This window comes from Crinia signifera, chromosome 5 (assembly GCF_055691185.1).
Source record: "Crinia signifera chromosome 5, ASM5569118v1, whole genome shotgun sequence".
NCBI classification, from domain to species: Eukaryota; Metazoa; Chordata; class Amphibia; order Anura; family Myobatrachidae; genus Crinia; species Crinia signifera.
In genome coordinates, this window is record NC_139221.1 from 209,532,508 (window position 1) to 209,550,970 (window position 18,463).

Consider the following 18,463-nt stretch of genomic DNA (forward strand, 5'->3'; position numbering starts at 1 on the left):
CCATTGGCAGACACGGTCACAATGATGACATTCATTATGCCGACATGGTCAAAATGCCAAACCCATTCAAAATGACTACATTTAAAATTTTCACTCAACATCGAATGATTTTTCCTCTTGGTCCTGGTGATGGCAGACACCGCATAGCCCAAGACTCACTCGGCGGCTGTAAGAAAAATGGCCACTTCCGGTCATGCACCGATATTTGCCTGGACACTTCCAGTGTTTCATTGGATGCTCCCACCGTTTTTGCTGGCACGCCCATGATTCACCCAGGAGCCAATCAGGCTGCCAGCGGCTTGCAAACCGAAACATTTGTGGAAGCAACTCGCCGCTGAGCAACATGTATGCACAATGCGCCCAATGCGCATGCACACTAACTAAACCATTGCCCAGTGGCTGAATTCAGACCTCGCCATTTGAATCTGAATATGGCCCTATGTACCTTTTTCCCCGGTTTTCTATTTTGACTCAATTTACTCTTACGGGTGCACTACCACAATTTTATCTTCCTATGCCTGTGAAGATGAAATGGTCTACATAGGTGCACTTACCTACTTTGTTTTGTAGTCCAGTGTTAGTACCAGTGCTCAGGTTCCCTCTCACCTTGTCCCTTTGGCTTACAAAATCACTTTACCTGAAAAATATTTGGATGTTGAATGACATTAAATATTCATTAGCTGTTACTGGGAACATCTGTGGAATGTATTATAAGTATGAAAATGCATTATTAATATTTCAATAGACTTTAACACCATCTGTTTATATAACAGAGTTTCTATGGCACAGATTGTCAGGTTTTAATTTATGCTGTTCTTAGTGTTCTAGCAAGATGGACAAACTGTCATACCTAAAAATAGGCTAGTTATTTATTATTTAAAAACAATTATTGACAGTATATAGCGCCAACATACGCTACCGTTTTTACAATTGGTAATAAACACAGTAATGAAGCAAGACTGGATATTCACAAACATAAGAAATATTTTCTTGGGAACACAAACATTCAGGCATGACTTTGGTTAGGGATGTTTACATGTTTACATAGGTTTTCCTAAATCCATGTGTGCACAAAGCTTACACATGCTTTTGTTATTCATAAATGAATGGCTAGAAATGTTCATCCAAGACCAATTCATTGAGTACCTACTAAATATGCAGATTCCCGCACTCCATTTGGAATGATTTTCTGCATATTTATTTACACAACCCTCGGTGCCTAGGGATTATCTTAATCCGTATGCTGCAGTGGCGTTTATAATGCACTACACTGCTGGAATCATTGGTCCCCTGGAGTTTTAAAATCGTATTAAAGCTGGGATTTAGTATTCCTCGGTGACTCATTTTGTTTGGTGTACACACCAGCAACATGTTTTAGTAAATCGGTTCACCGATTGGATGATCACCTGGCGAATAATTAAATTAATATATACCGTAACTATAAATGAAGATTCTATCATGGCAGAGAGTTATATGTAGATTTTGTCTGTAAATTGAATTTTTTAAGTAAGCTTTCAGATATATTTAATCAGAAATAGTTTCTACTTTGTTTTTGGGTTATTACTATAACTGCAATTTACTACATGTAATGTTTGAATTGCTACAGTATATGTATTTACGAATTTGTTTTTATTTAAATTGTTTCATAATAAAGAAAGCACATACTGTACATTTGGGCCATCATCCTGATTGGTTTGCCCCATTGTGAATTCGCAACAACGACCCATGAATAAAGAAAGCACAAACATTTGGGCCATCATCCTGATTGGTTTGCCCCGTTGTGAATTCACAGCGGGGACTGATAATAATGGCCTTCTTTTTTTTTTCTGGCTTTTTTTTTAGATATTGCAAATGTAACAGGGCTTTACTGCCCTTTGTTCCTGCCACACCCCCTGAGCATGTCATGGTGTCATGTGGAACGGGTGGGTCAGCCAGGACTGCGAAATAAAGCTCTGTACATAGCATGCTCTGGGGGGTGCTGTAAGAGCTGCAGTGTGCACATGTAGAGCTCTGGCCAGCACTGCTCAAGCAATGCTATGCTGCATGCAGGGTGCTTTTTTAGCCAAATGCCCAGAGGATTGCAAGTGAATGATGTTGCCACATACAGTGCTCAGAGTGATGGCACCGCTCTCACACCTTGCAAACTGTGGTCCACAAAGAAGTTAATACTGAGCATACAAAAGAGGAACTGAAGTTACACTGTAATTACACAATATTTATATATGTATATGTATGTATTTGTCTGCCACCACCCTATGGAATGCTCTTCCATGCACAATAAGACTCTCTACTAGCCTCCAAACTTTCAAGCATTCCCTGAAAACTCACTTCTTCAGGCAAGCCTATCATATTTAAGTACCACACACCTAACCCTGGCCCTTATTCTGATCTGTGCGGCCGGAGCCGCATACGTTGCTCCGGCCGCACAAACCAATCCCCGCCTACAATACGGATCGCCACGGCCGTCCGTACGCGGACGGCTGGCGATCCGCATGAAAATGGTGGGGCGTACGCCTCCACCATGGTGGGAGCTGCCCCCTGCATTCGATGGTCGGCGACCATCGAAGGCAGGGCCGCACGCTCCACCAGCTCCCGCAAGCTTAGACCACATGGACAATCGTCCGTGTGAAAGCTTGTATGGGGGCGGAGAGCTGACATCCGGCGATGTCAGCTTTCCGCCCCCATCACTGGCGTCATAGCCTCATTACCATGCATACGCCCCGCGTTTGCATGGGAACGCCCATGAAACGCTGGGCGTATGCATAGGGTAATGATGCTATTAAGCCCCTCACGCCCCTATACGCCCCCTTTGCGGCGTATACATTTTTTGTGCGGCGATTTCCCCTGCACATGCGCAGAGTGACCTCTGCGCATGTGCAGAGTGAAAACATACAGGCCGTACGGGCCGTACCGCCGAGATCAGAATAAGGGCCCCTCTGAGGCACTTATGTATTATATAGCTTCCCTTCTGGATTTGCAACTACTATGCTATTACTGGTGCCTGTCCTTGTATTTCCCTCCTATATCCCTATAGATTGTAAGCGTGCAGCAGGGCTCTCTTACCTCCATGTCTGTCTGTTGTTACCCAGTCTGTTTTATCACTATTGTAGAGCGCAACGAAATCTGCTTAGCTATAGAAGAAACTTTAAATAAATAAAATAGTTTAATGCAGGGGTTCCCAATCTTTTTCCAATCACGGCACCCTAGAGTATCAGAATTTTTCCACGGCACCCCTAGGCCCCCCAAAAATATATATCAAATTAAGTAGATTGTATTTATATGTGCTTCTTAGGTTCAGTTATGTGGTAAAGGGCAGGATTTGGTTCTGATTGTACACATTTTATGATTGGCAGCCACCAGTACTGGTTTTGTCCAGAAATCATTTATCATAAATAATTTGAATTGGTCCTGGACGACCAACCTGAGGCACCCCTGCAGGTGTCCCGAGGCACCCCAGGGAGCCTAGGCGCACAGTTTGGGAACCACTGGTTTAATTTAATTTGCAGTCTTGCATTAAAATATTCAAAATAAATAAACATATGATATATATATATATATATATATATTTATATGGGGATACGTGGGTAACAGGACGGCACTCCAGAGGGTATGTGCTTCGTCGGTGCCAGGTCTGTAATAGGAAATGCAGTACACTTACCCCCCCCCCCGCAGAAGGATGAAGACCAGCACTCAGACGTTGATGAGTGAAGAATAAAAATGTAGTTTATTCCATGTGCAGGTACAAGCAACACGGGCTGTCCCGACAGCCGTTTCAACTGGGCATCAGCCAGTTGTCATCGGCAGTTGAAACGGCTGTCGGGACAGCCCGTGTTGCTTGTACCTGCACATGGAATAAACTACATTTTTTTCTTCATTCATCAACGTCTGAGTGCTGGTCTTCATCCTTCTGCGGGGGGGTAAGTGTACTATATTTATATGGGTAGATGGATAAAGATATCGGCGACTAATTACTGGGCTGGGTATATAATAAATAAATATTTATTAGGATGACACAATGTATAAGACAAAAGGGTATGTATAAAAGGATGGACAAATTTAAAAATACAATAAAATATATATATAATAGCACTTACCCAACCTTGTAGCAAGGAGAGAAACAGACCAGCACTCGTTTTTAGTTGAAAAAAAGATAAGTGTATTTGAGAAGTATTACAACATGGCAAACATCTCTAATAACATTAAACAGACCCGACAGGCTGTTTCAACTGGATTCCAACCAGTTGTCATCAGGGGTTGGAATCCAGTTGAAACAGCCTGTCGGGTCTGTTTAATGTTACTAGAGATGTTTGCCATGTTGTAATACTTCTCAAATACACTTATCTTTTTTTCAACTAATAACGAGTGCTGGTCTTTTTCTCTCCTTGCTAAAAGGTTGGGTAAGTGCTATTATCAATTTCTTTCTGGACCCTGCACCACTGTTGCAATTTAAATGTACCTAGAGTGCCGTTTTGGAAACCCACTTTATATATATATATATATATATATATATATATATATATATATATATATATATATATATATATATATATATATATATATATATATATATAGCAGATTGGGGGCAGAGGCACTCCAGGGTCTTGGTAAGAATGGAAGCAGACACAGAGGTCCGTGCAACGTTTCGGTCTTTATTTGACCTTTTTCAAGCTCACCAAAAACCATACAAAAACATACCTTTATACCTTCACCAAACACCGTGTGCAAGGTCACCCGCTCACCGCCGCAGGTCCCAGTCAGGATGACGTCACTAGCCAGCGACGCATACCAGCCGGTATGCCAGGAAGTCAACGGGTTGCTAGGCGACCTGAAAATAACAAAGAGTGAATATCACGTTAAAAAATGGGCACAGCAAAACTAAACATATATCCTAACAGGCAATAATGCAGAAAATCAACATGATAAATAAGCAATACAATAATAAGAATGCCTAGGATATCATAACCAAAAAATCTCGAGACATAGTTAAGCAGACGGGAGAGGGTGCTGAAACAATTTAAAGAAACGGAAGGAAGCTACAGGCTTCATTAAGGCCTGATGGAGCCACCGTGTTCAGATGGTGAATCCACCAGGTCTCACGCTGCAGAAGCTTAATGTCGCGATCACCTCCCCTTTTAGTTTTGGGTATGTGATCGATAATTTTGTATCGTAGCGTCGCTAGTCCGTGTTTGAGTTCACGGAAGTGCCGTGGAACCGGTTGTTCCTGAGGCAGAATCCTACCCTCCAGGGCTTTCCTGATGTGTGAGCGATGTCCTGCCATGCGTTCTTTGAACTGGCAGGACGTCTTACCCACATACAGAAGACCGCACGGACAGCGTATAATGTATATAACGTGCGTGGTACTGCAAGTCATAACATGACGCAAGGGAATGCGGGCTCCCGTATGTGGGTGGGCAAAGCTGTCACCTGTTTCCAAGAAGCTACAGGTGGTGCATTGCACACATCTATAGCAACCGGGTTTGCGAACCAAGAAATTACTGGGACCCGGTGCTTTCTGTTGGGTCACGTCATTGTGGACCAGAATGTCTTTCAGATTGCGAGCTCTCTGGAAGCTAGGCATAATGGTAGTATGTGCGAACATTTTGAGATCAGGATCTTTGGCCAACATGGGCCATAACCTACGGGTGGTTTTAGTGATGACGTCACTGGAGGCATTATATTTCTGAACAAATGGGATCTTATCGCCAAGGGGGGTCGCATCTTTAACCACCAGGGTTTGCTCGCGTGGAATGCCCAAAGCCTTAGTTTTGGCTTTTTGTAACTCTTTCCAATTATAACCCCTTTGGAGGAATTTAAGGCACATTAAATCAATCTCAGATTCAGCTTCTGACCCAGAGGCACAGATGCGGCGAACCCTCAGGAATTGAGAGAAGGGTAATCCCCGTTTAGATGAGGCTGGATGTGCACTGCTTGCATGGAGCAGTGTATTTCTATCCGTGGGTTTTTTGTAGAGGCCTGTAGTGATCACCCCTTCATTGAGTCTAATTTGTATGTCAAGGAAGTGAACATCGGAAACGCTGATCTCGTGCGTGAATTTAATGGTACTATCCATTAAATTAATGGACTTCATCAGATTGGCGAATTCCAACTGTGTACCGGCCCAAACAAGCAGCAGGTCATCTATGTAGCGGCCTAATAGCAAAATCTTATTGGCAATATAGGGATCACTGTAAAACACATCCTTCTCAAATTCAAACATGTAGCTGTTTGCGAACGCAGGGGCTACGCAAGAACCCATCGCGCAGCCCCTGCGTTGCAAATACCAATTACCATCAAAGAGAAAGTAGTTACGTTGTAAGGTGAGAGTCAGCAGTTGGCAGAAAAAATTAATGTCAGGGCCATTATAGCAAGAGCTATTAAGTAGCAGCCTTTTCACTGATTCAACGCCCGCAGCATGCGGGATGTTCGTGTACAGACTGATAACGTCCATAGTACACAAGGAGCAGTTCGCAGGCAGAGAGGAAAGATCCTGTAGTTTGAGAATGACAGCAGTAGAATCTCGTAGATAAGTACTTTGTGCCTGGATAGTCGGTTGGAGATAGAAGTCGAGGAATTTGGAGACTTTATAGTACACTGAGTCCCTGGCCGCAATTATCGGCCTACCAGGTGGATTGGACATACTCTTATGTAGTTTCGGGAGGGAATAAAGGACAGGGGCAATCGGATTCTCTTGAAACAGGGCTTTCGCAGTGTTGGGTAGTATCAAGCCATCCAAAGCAGCTTGATCAAGGATGGTTTTTACCTCTTTATTGAAGCTTTCCGTAGGGTCTGTCGACAATGTAGAGTAGACATCAGGATCACTAAGTTGACGGTACAGCTCGTCCTTGTATTGTTGCAGGTCCTGGATATATATATATGCGGCACTCCTGCACATGTTAGAGTCCTTAAGCTGTGGTCGCATTAAAAAAAATTATGGCCCAACAACTGCCTTCGCATTTAGGCTGCGCAGGCCAGGGGCTACGCTAAAGATGCAAGCACAGTGAAGCGTTCACATTTTTGCAATGCGACTGCAAGATTTTTCTCTGGGGACCCGGAATGCAGAGCAACCATGCCTTGTGCTGGTTGCCCGCCCATGCTAGTAGTTTTGCAGTTTCTTGCAGAACATCAGTTCATGCTGCACTAAGCTGTTACTCTTGTGCTGGGTATACACTAAACAATATATTGGCCAATCTTGTGTTTCACAATGGATTGCAATGACCATCAAATGGTATGTACTGTTAGGCCCCCCATACATTAGCCCGACTTGTCCTAGGGACAAGTCGGACCCGATTTACCCGGCAGCTCCCCGGGAGGTTTCCATCATGATAAGGCACTTGATGTGCCAAGTTGTGCATATGATAAATCGCCATGCGATTTATCATATAAAACTCCCGGGGAGCTGCAGGGGGAGAGCGGGGTGAGGGACACTGGGGAGCAACAGGGGGGGAGCCGGGCATTGTAGCTGTCAAATAGGCAGCGGGCGGTGGGGGGGGGGGGGGGCGCTGGAGAGCCGGGCTGGGGACACAGGCAGCAGCGGGCGGGGGTGGACGCCGGTGAACGGAGCTGGCCGGGCGCAGCATGACAGGGGACGGGGAGAACGCTGCAAGAAAAAAAAAAAACATTACAAATGAATTGGAAGCCAGTGATTGGCTGAGAGCTCTCTCAGCCAATTGCTGATTGGCTGAGAGAGCTCTCTCAGCCAATCACTGGCTTCCAATTCATTTGTAATGGTTTTTTTTTTCTTGCAGCGTTCTCCCCGTCCCCTGTCATGCTGCGCCCGGCCAGCTCCGTTCACCGGCGTCCACCCCCGCCCGCTGCTGCCTGTGTCCCCAGCCCGGCTCTCCAGCATCGCCCTCCCCAGCGTCTGTCACCGCTGACGCTGCCCGCTCTCCCCCTGCCTGGCTCTGGCGTCCCCCGCCCGGAGGCTGCACATAAGATTTAGGAAATCTTATGTGCAGCCGGTCCGACTGCCCGACTCCGATCCGATGCGCACGGGACCGCGCATCGGATCGGGGGGGCTGTCAAACCATGCGATTTGGGCCGATTTCATGGCCCGATTCATCCGAATCGGGTGAAATCGTGCCCAAATCGTATAGTGTATGGGGGCCTTTAGAAGTGGTGAGCGCTACTACACTGTCTCCACAATAGCTTGTCAAAGGGACTATACTGCATTCCTTTACCAAGATGGCTGACAGTACTGTTAATGCACATGTGTAAATCTATCTTGTCACTGTGTATGAGTGGAAACGTGGGAGACGGAAGTTTCAGCGGAGGCCTGCCTATTGCAAGACTTGTCTTGGGGAGAAGCTCTGTTTTCAAGGTGTTTGGCTTTTATTTAAAAAATAACATGACAGGGTATTGTCAACTCGCTGTGACCATTCTCCCCCACCCCCTTTCCTTCAAATAAAACACAACTCCTCCATGTTGGATGAAATTGGCCACAGCAGCCATCTTTATTAAACAATAACAGTTTTACAGCAATAATCAACACATTATCTGACAGAGGTGATCCTCGAGGCCCAAAACTCCAAAACCAGTATACATATCCGAGCACTCTCCCTCACGCTTTACCCCCAGCCGATGACACTGGCTCGAGGGCACCGATATGCATAAACCCAGTGCTCATTATCTATATATATATAGCCTCACCCCGAGGAGTCCAGCCCCCGCCATGGGGCCCTCCCCGCCACAAAGCCAAGCCTCCATGACCACCAACCTCGAGGATCCCCTCCGCCACAACGCATGGGGTTAACCCCTTAACCCCCTGCGTCCCCGCCACAGCAACTTCCACCCCATCTTGTATCGCCAGAGACCATAAATCCATGCCCACCGCGTTCAGGAGGACCCCATCTCCCCTCCAAAATGCGCCAGTACCAGCCTCCAGCTCCAAATGACGCACCATAACTCCACCATTCCTAGCCACAAATTTTCCAACAGCTCTGTTAATCTTTATCCTAGCTTTATTGATCCTTTCCACCGAACGCGCATCCCTCCAAAATTGCCGGGGCACTATATCAGACCAAACCGTAATAACCTCTGGAAATAACGCCCAAAGGCGTAATAAATCAAACTTAATGTCGCGAATCAATTCACGGAAAGGCCTCGCCCCCAAGTCATTACCCCCTATATGCAAAACTAAAATATCAGGAGGCCTATCCAGCCGAACAAAGCGATGAAACTCCGGCAACACCCCGCTCCAAACCATACCACGCTTTCCCAGCCAGCGGACTTCAAATTCCTGTCCGTCCAACCGTCTTCCGTTCGGTCTCATTCCGGCTCGAATGGCGCCCCAGAAAACATACGAATGTCCCATAATCCAGATGAGGCACGAAGGCTGCCCTAAACAAACAAAGAAACAAAAAACACGAACACCCTCGGTCAGCAGATCACAAAAGACACTACAACTTCTCCAACCTCACATAAGATTTGAACCGAGCTGAATCCCACCTCCCAATCTTCTTAATTAAGTCCTCGCCAAAACCCAAGCGTGCCGCCTCTGTCGCTGCCCCAATCCTAAAAGAGTGCCCCGCGTACTCCTCCTCTTGCAACCCCAGCAACCGCAGCCCCTTCCTAAACACACTGACAAACTGAAAACGAGACAAAAATGAACCATCCACGTGTACTAACAACGGGTCCCTCAGCTGCCCCCCAGAAAACCTACACTCTCTAAAAACTCTAAGGCATTCCACCGGGCACATAGAAGAACCCCGTACCTCAAACAAAACCGCCCGTTTTCCCCTACCCAATTGGTCCGTTTTTGAACGACTCAAAACAAACTCCACCCTATCCGAAAATAAACCAACCTCCTCACATCTCAGGCCCCCCGGTACCGCAACACTCGGACTCACCAATTCCCCCAATCGCAATGCCCCAAAGAACGCTAAAGAAAAAGCCAGTTTGAACAGCTTGATTTCATAACCCGACCGGCAGACCAACCCCAACTTGTCCCCCAACTCCTGCAATAGTTTGAAAGAAACCGGCCTCCTCTTATCCTGCACTGCATGACCCCTTCTCCATCCCTTCAATGCCCGTGATACCAGGAAACTCTTCGTGACATCTGGCTTTGCACAAGCCCGAAAACCAAACGCCAAGCCCGCCATGCACCGCCCAATTTTCGATACTGACCACCCCAACTCTTTACAATGGCCAATGTATAGCAACACCCTCATCTCATCCTCTCCTTCCGGCAGGCAAACCGATCTACACCAATCATTCCAGTGTTGCCACTCTTGACAATACGCCGACCACGTGCCCGGGGCAAGGGAATCCCTGATGAGCTGATCCACTACTCTTCCAGCAGCTCCCAAAGGTGACTCGGGCAATCGACCCCACTCTGGTCCGCTCCCGGCGCCAGCTCCCCGAAGCGATCCCACTGCCAACGAGACAAAGAATCCGCTATACAATTAGAAACCCCCGGAACATGCCGTGCCACCACCCAAGCATTCAAGGCCAAACATTCTAGCACCAACCGTTGCAATAACTTAACCACAGGAGGAGATGATGCCGACAAATGATTAACTGCCTCAACTACACTCATATTATCACAATGGAAACAGATTTTCTTGTTCTGAAACAATGGCCCCCAAATCACCACCGATACCAGTATGGGAAACAATTCCAACAACGCCAGATTACGAACCCAGCCCCGACGGACCCATGACTCCGGCCATTTTTCTGCACTCCAGTGACCTTGACAATAAGCCCCATACCCAACGCTCCCGGCCGCGTCAGTAAACAAATCCATGTCAAATGCCACCACCGAGTCTGACAGCCACATGGCCCTGCCATTGAATGACTCCAAAAACTCCGCCCACACCTTCAAGTCACCGTGCAACTCCCTCCCCAACCTAATGAAATGATGAGGAGAAGTAACTCCGGCCGTCGCCCCCGCCAAACGTCTACTGAAAATCCGACCCATTGGGATAATACGACAGGCAAAGTTCAACTTGCCTAACAAAGACTGCAACTCCTTCAGCTTAATCTTCTTTAATCTCACCGCCCTCCCAACCTCCGCCTTCAGCGACGCCAATTTGTCTGCAGGTAAGCGACACTCCATCATCTCAGTGTCAATAGTAATTCCCAGAAAGCTAATCACTGATGCAGGCCCCTCGGTTTTCTCAGGAGCCAAAGGCACCCCAAAATCTGCTGCCACCCGTTCCACTGTGCACAGCAACAATGCGCATACTTTACCGTCCCCTGGGCCAATGCACAAAAAATCATCCAAAATAGTGGATAATCGAACCACACCCAGACACGTCCCTAACTACCCATTCCAAAAAAGAAATGAACGCCTCAAAATAGGCACACGACTGGGAGCACCCCATCGGAAGGCAACGGTCAACAAAGTACCCCCCATCCCAAAAACAACCTAACAAACGAACACTCGACGGGTGAACCGGCAACAACCTAAAAGCCGCTTCTATATCAGTCTTTGCCAAAAGGGCCCCCTTTCCAAAACGCTTCACCCACTGCACCGCCGCATCAAATGACGTATAAACCACTGAACAAATGTCAGGGTCAATACCATCATTGACCGACGCCCCCTTTGGAAATGACAAGTGATGTATGAGGCGAAACTTATTCACCTCCTTTTTGGGAACTACCCCCAACGGTGAAACCACCAAATCCGCCATTGGCGGCGATGAAAAAGGACCCGACATTCGCCCCAACTGCACCTCTTTTGCTAATTTTTCCCCCACGACCTCTGGGTGTTCTCTGGCCGATTTCAAATTCCCCCTAAAAGCCCAGGTAGCCTCAACCTCCGAAGGGATTTTAAACCCATCCCGAAATCCCTCCTCCATAAGCGCCGCCGCCTGTCTGTTTGGGTATCTATGCAGATACCCCAGCATCCTTTCCAGGCATATTGGAGTCACCCCCTTTTGAAGTGGACTCCCGCGATTTTCCCCTAAAACACTTGCTTGCCCCATGGGTACCCCCGCAGGATGAGCACTCATGCTTAAACTTGCACTTTGCTCCAAAGCGACACGATCCTTCATTGAATGCGAAACACAAGCCCTTTTGCACGGCCGTGTTATTGACCCCTTCTCTTGCTCCCCCCCTATCCCCCCGAAAGGGCTGCCCCAACCGATTAGGCGCTGTTACTTTTAGCCACAGCCCAATATCCTTATGATCCCACCTGATATTAGGTCGCACCGCCTTCCGTTGCCTAAACTGCTCATCATAATGCAGCCAAGCCTGACCCCCATAAACCCTTTCTGCCTCCGCAATCGCATCCATATAGCAAAAAAGGGGGTGAGCAATTCTCTGGCGCTTTCTCACCAATCACACTCGCAAGAATAGCAAAAGCCTGTAGCCAATTGGAAAACGTCCTTGGTATCAACCGATACCTCCGACGTTCCTCCTCCTCCTTCTTCTCTTCCTTCCGCGGCCTGTCTAAATTGAAGCGCTCCAATGGGAGCAGGGAAAAGATGTCCACATACTCCCCTTTCCAAATCTTCTCTTTTACCTCCTGCTTCAGGTGGGCCCCCAACGGCCCCTCAAAGCAGACATATACCTCGCCCTTAGCAGAGTCACTAACCCGCACTGTTTCAACCTCCGTTTCCCCACTAGCCTGTGCCGTACCCCCACTACCATTGCCCACGGTACTGTGCCCTGGAGAAAACCCACGCGCTCCCTGGCGACTGTCCTGCCCCTTGCCGTACCCTAGAAAACCACTCTGTAAATCCAGCAAACAACTCCATAACTCCCCTACTAGCATCACTCTGCTGACCTACCCCCGCCCCCCCCTGACTTACTGACAGGGGCGCAGAAGACATAAATGTAGACTCACCAGGCTGCCTGGGGGCTGTGAACCCAGCAGCCGCAACTCCTGCTTCCTGACATGCTCCCATTCCTCCAGACGACCTGGGCTCCTCTTCTGTTCCAGCAGGTCTGGACGCCGCACGCACACCCGCAAGGGATCCCGCAGGTGTCGCACTGTGTATCGGCTCCTCAGCGCTGTCCAAGCCAGCCGGCTGCCGCTCGCTTCCCGTGGCTCTCCCACCGCTCTCGCCACCGTCCTCCCGCCGGGTAGCAGTATGGCCGCCGCGCCGGGACCCGACATCACTCCCGCTGCTTCTTCTTGCACGGGGAGGCGACCCCTCCCGCGCTGAGAACCCCGCCGTCCAGATGGATTCCTCCCAGACCGAACCTGCCGGGAGGAAGGTGTCTGTCCCGCGGAACAGCCTGGAGGGTCCCGAATGGGGCTCCTTGACCGGCGCCGGGTTCTGGGGGTGAAGGAAGGACTAAGGCGCTCCGGAGGCCGGGACCTCCGAGGCCGGGCGCCAGGTGGGGCAGACGTGTGTGTGACTGCTCCCAACCCCCGTATGAGGCCTGATACCTGCTCCTGCAACCAGGCCGCTCCCTGCGTACCGGCAGCCTTTCTCAGGGAGGCCAGCGCTGCATCGATACCCGCCATGCTAGGCCAGACAGGTGTCTGCGATGTCACAGGATCGTTCAAGCTTTCGATCCCAGACAAAATGTCTGACCAGGGCTACGTGACCCCTCAATATATAGCACCCCACCACCCTGTTAAGCCCCACCCCCACCTCGTCACAATTACTCCTAACGCTCCTTCCATCCCCTGTCAAGAGGGCCTCCCCCTAGGCTCCGCCTCAGTCCGGCCCAATACATATTTGAAACTTAACTGATGAATATTAGCAGCATTGAAATGTTTATTAGAGGAAATTATTGTGTAAAATAAGTATTAGACTCTGCATTTTGCATGTATACTCATTCAGATGTTTTACATTTTTTATCTTCTGAAAATGGCCGTTACCACTATACCTATCATGACTCATAAACAAATAAACTTCCCTTCACTGAACAAGACTTCCAAGCTCAGATGCAAATTGGGTTTTCTTGGATTTAGCACAGTCCATTGATTTCATGCGAATGTTATATTTTGCCAAGGGCTCTGTCAGAAATTGGGGAGATAATTTAATGCTAGCTGACCATGGATTCAATTAACTAATAAGCAATTTTATATAAGTTGTCATAGCAAATCATTGTGTACTAGTGAGAGAGCTTTCTCTAATGCAGTCACTGTCATACTGGCTTAGATCATCCTGAGGGCATGCTATGCAGCAACATCAAAATATGGTCATACATTTAGTTCTTGCTATTTAGGCTTTATTTATCTTATCAAAATGTATGTTTTAGGACTAATATATAATGCAATTAAAATACACCTTTTTCCTCTCTCTTTTTTTTTTATGTACTAACAAATAATGTTAATGTCACTGGTTGATAATAATTCACTGTTAGCACCAGGAGGCAGCTGTCCCTTACTGCCATGGGACATTTTGCAGACTGTGCTATGATTCCAACACAATGAATACAAATTCCCAAGTTTAATAAACACAAATAAATTGATAAAATGGTTTAAATACAGTAACTCTGTGCATAAATATTATAGATATAGTCACCCACAAGTCCTTCATGGAAATGATATCCAGTATGATATAAGTGTGTTCCAGTAATAACTTCCTCCACATTGATTTTGTAGGGCTGTGTAAGTCCAGGTACCTCAGTAGATGCTGGTGAGGTGGCGTACATCTTGAGAGATGTATAAGCTGTATGGCAACAGCAGGCTTTTAGATAACTTTCTCTCTCACTTGATGCCAGTGTTCAGATTGAGGTAACTCCTGTATGCACTTCCTGGTTGGAAGGTACTACTTATGACAACAATCGTCACTCCCTTATCGAAATCCAATATCAGACATCCTCCCGCTTTCTACATCTGCAGCATTATTGTGAAGTGCAGCGATGATCTACCTGAATTTGAACACTGGCATCAAGTGAGAAAGTTCTTTAAAAGCCTGCTGCTGCCATGCAGGTTATACCATCTGCAAAGAAGTATGCCCTCTTGCCAGAATTTCGAAGCAAATGGTCAACTGTCATTTGCTCCCAAAAGTTACCAGATATTTGTTCCAACCAGCCTTATTGGCCAATAAATCTTTAGGTGTATGACCAGTGTTACCTATAATCTACATGTTTTCACCACAAAAACTGGATTTTCTTTGGGCAAAAAATATGGGCTACAATTGAAATGCCTGGTAAAACCATTGAGCAAAAGAATCATGCTAAAGCCTAGTTTTTTGGGTACTTATGTATTATCATGCGATGCGATCGATGCGATTTTTCCATAGGAATCCATGTTAAATGGTTCCAAATGTTCCCTGACACCCCATTTCACAATAGGGTCAATGTTAAATGCCCCCCCCCATTAGGTGTATGACCCCTCATTGTTAACGCCACCCCACCATCAACGCCAACCCGAAGCGTGGCGAGCGGCGGCGGTACGCGTCCTCCGACCTTTTAATAACCCCCGCTATCCACGTCGGCGTGGAGTTGATTTTATATAGTGTGGTTAACCTACTGAGCCCGAAGCATGGCAAGCGCAGCAAGCCCCGCGAGGGGACGCGGAATACGAGCCCGAAGCGTGGCGAGCGGACGCGTAATATGAGCCCGAAGCGTGGCGAGCGGACACGGATTATTTAACATGTATTTCGAATCCCCTCGCGGGCTTGCTGCGCTCGCCACGCTTCGGGTTGGCGTTGATGGTGGGGTGGCGTTAACAATGCGGGGACATTTGGGCTAATACACCTAATGGGGGGGGGCCCTGGTGGGCATTTAACATTGCCCCTAAAGTGAAATCGGGTGTCAGGGACCATTTTTAACCATTTAACATTGATTCCTATGGGAAAATCGCGTAGATCGCATCGCATGTGCAATTTGGTCGCATGCGATGCGATCGACGCGATTTTACCGCAAAATCGCGTCAATCGCATGTGATTGTATGCCTAACACTTAAGGCATACAATCAATGCATCTGGGCGCCGTGATAATACATAAGTACCGTTTTTTGTGCGACCTACAGTATTGCAGAAATGTGGATTTGTATTTTGTTATATTTTTATTGGGAGTTTTGGTTTGTTATTGCAGTGTGGACAATTTTCACATCCCACCCAATTAAGACAGTGGGGCAGATATATGAAGCCTGGAGAAGAGATAAATTGGAGATAAAGTGGAGATACTTGTAAAGTGAAAGGAGATAAAGCAGCAGCCAATGAACTGTGTTTGAAAATTACATTTGGGAGTTGATTGGCTGGTGCTATATCTCCTTACACTTTATCTACACTTTATCTCCAGTTTATCTCTTCTCCAGACATAATACTGTACACCCCAATAATTGAAAACTTTTGTTTGACTATTCTCCTTGTAGGTGTTTCTTGCAGTTGGATAAAACTGTTGGTTATAAGATTTGGTTGGCTGTCATCTTACAAATTAAACAAATTGCGATTAAAATTTCCAAGCGGCAGCAACCTTTCTGGAAGATAACAAGAAAATAGAGTTTGGAACGGCGCTTTTGAGGAAATATGTCACCATAACAATTTCTTAAGAAATATGTAATTAACACATTAAAACACTTTGTACGTGCAAAGTATTACACAACATTAAAACATCTTCAAATGAGTATATTGCATAGCATCACAATATATTGGCATGTGATTGGTGCAAATCTACAAGAATAAAGACCCCTTTGAATGTTTCCGGGATCATTTTAGGGAAAGCACCCCGCTGATCCCTCCTGTATGGATCCTGTTCCTATTTGGACTCCAAGTGGACAAAAGTTATTTGGGGGGACAGTTATATGACTCACATATAACTGTCCCCCCAAATAACTTTTGTCCACTTGGAGTCCAAATAGTACCTGTGTGTGTGCTCCGTGTTCCCATCCTGTAACCAGCCACAGAAACCTCCTCTTATTATGATTCCTGCACCCCTCTAATGACCTAGTGTGCAGTGTAAGCCGCACTGACTGAGAACTGCGGCTAGCACAGTTCCTATGCCTCTGTTAGCTTCTCACAAGTAACATCTCTCTTCCTTAGTCAATGAATGTAAATCAAACATTGTATAGTGATTATTGAACATTATTAACAATGATCCAATGATAGACAAAAATGGGTACTTATGAGTTATCCGGGCGCCCGATTTCTAAATCGGGTCGGATCGGGCACATCGCATCGCATCGCATGCGACCATCGGATGCGATGTGATGCGATGCGATGACCCGATTTTTCCATAGGAATCAAAGTTAAAATGGACTGAGTCCATTTTAACATGGAATTCAATGGGAAAAAGGGGTCCTTTTCATACCCCTACTATCCAAGTGGGCATGGAGTTGGATATAAACCTGTGGCGAGCGTAGCGAGCCACCGAGCCCGAAGCGTGGCGAGCGTAGCGAGCCCCGCGAGGGGACATAGAATACCGTCCCCTCGCGGGGCTCGCTTCGCTCGCCACGCTTCGGGCTCGGTGGCTCGCTACGCTCGCCACAGGTTTATATCCAACTCCATGCCCACTTGGATAGTAGGGGTATGAAGAGGACCCCTTTTTCCCATTGAATTCCATGTTAAAATGGACTCCGTCAATTTTAACATTGATTCCTATGGAAAAATCGGGTCATCGCATCCGATGGTCGCATGCGATGCGATGCGATATCGCATCGCATCGCATCTGATTGTATGCCTTAACTTAAGGCATACAATCAAAAAATCGGGCGCCCGGATAACTCATAAGTACCCAAAAATGTTCATAAATATATAGTTTAAGAAAACAAAAGTTTACATTGTACCATATTTGTAGGATTCCACCACACCTGCCTGGGTCAGTCATGAGGCCTACTTTTTTACTGTATGTAGACATTTTGACCCTGATGACATTTTGACCATGTGGACTTATTTCATGTCGATCTATTGCATGTTGGCCTTTTGAGGTAGACCTATTGACTGTCTATCTAGACACTTTAGATCTATCAACCGGAACCACTGTGAAATAAGCTTCATCATTGATTTTATCTCTTCTGGAATTTCTAAAATACATTTTGCATGCTGATATCGGGGATTTTTTACATTTGCACACAAGTTGGCCGCACTGCATGCATAAACAAAGGACTTGACGTATGCAATGCCGATGTTTGCAGAGTCCAGCAAATTTTTTGGGGATTGCATATACATCACAGTTGCCCTGCACTAGTGTGGTGATTGGTTAATGATGGTGATCACAGTGAGGAATTGAATGCAAAGTCATTATAATGAACCTTTATGTGAGGTAACATGGTGGCTTAGCAAACACAATTGTGTATTAAGAATTTCCTCATTGTATCCTAGCCAGTGACCTTGTCTGTGTTCACAGTTTTACTGGTCCCAGCATCTTATTTCCTACTGTCAATGTGAGCAGCCATAGGCCGGTAAAGAAATAAGAGGGCTCTCTCTCTGCATGCATTCAACTCAGCATTGCTAGTAACCATTTCCACTACTTGCCCTCAACATTCCCTCAATCAAGCACCCAAGTGCTACCCAGCTACGACCCGCAGCAGGTGGAGTTGCCACTGAAGTGTAAACTGTAACTCTACATTGGCCCAGAGTATATATGTACCTTTATAGTAGTGCTGTATATTTACATT

At 46.6% G+C, this 18,463-nt stretch overlaps 1 protein-coding gene across 5 annotated transcripts in view; it reads left to right on the top strand.

Moving 5' to 3' along the window:
• Window positions 1–18,463, top strand: part of ELMO1 (engulfment and cell motility 1) — a 466,589-nt gene that overhangs the window by 415,979 nt on the left and 32,147 nt on the right. The window lies entirely within an intron of this gene.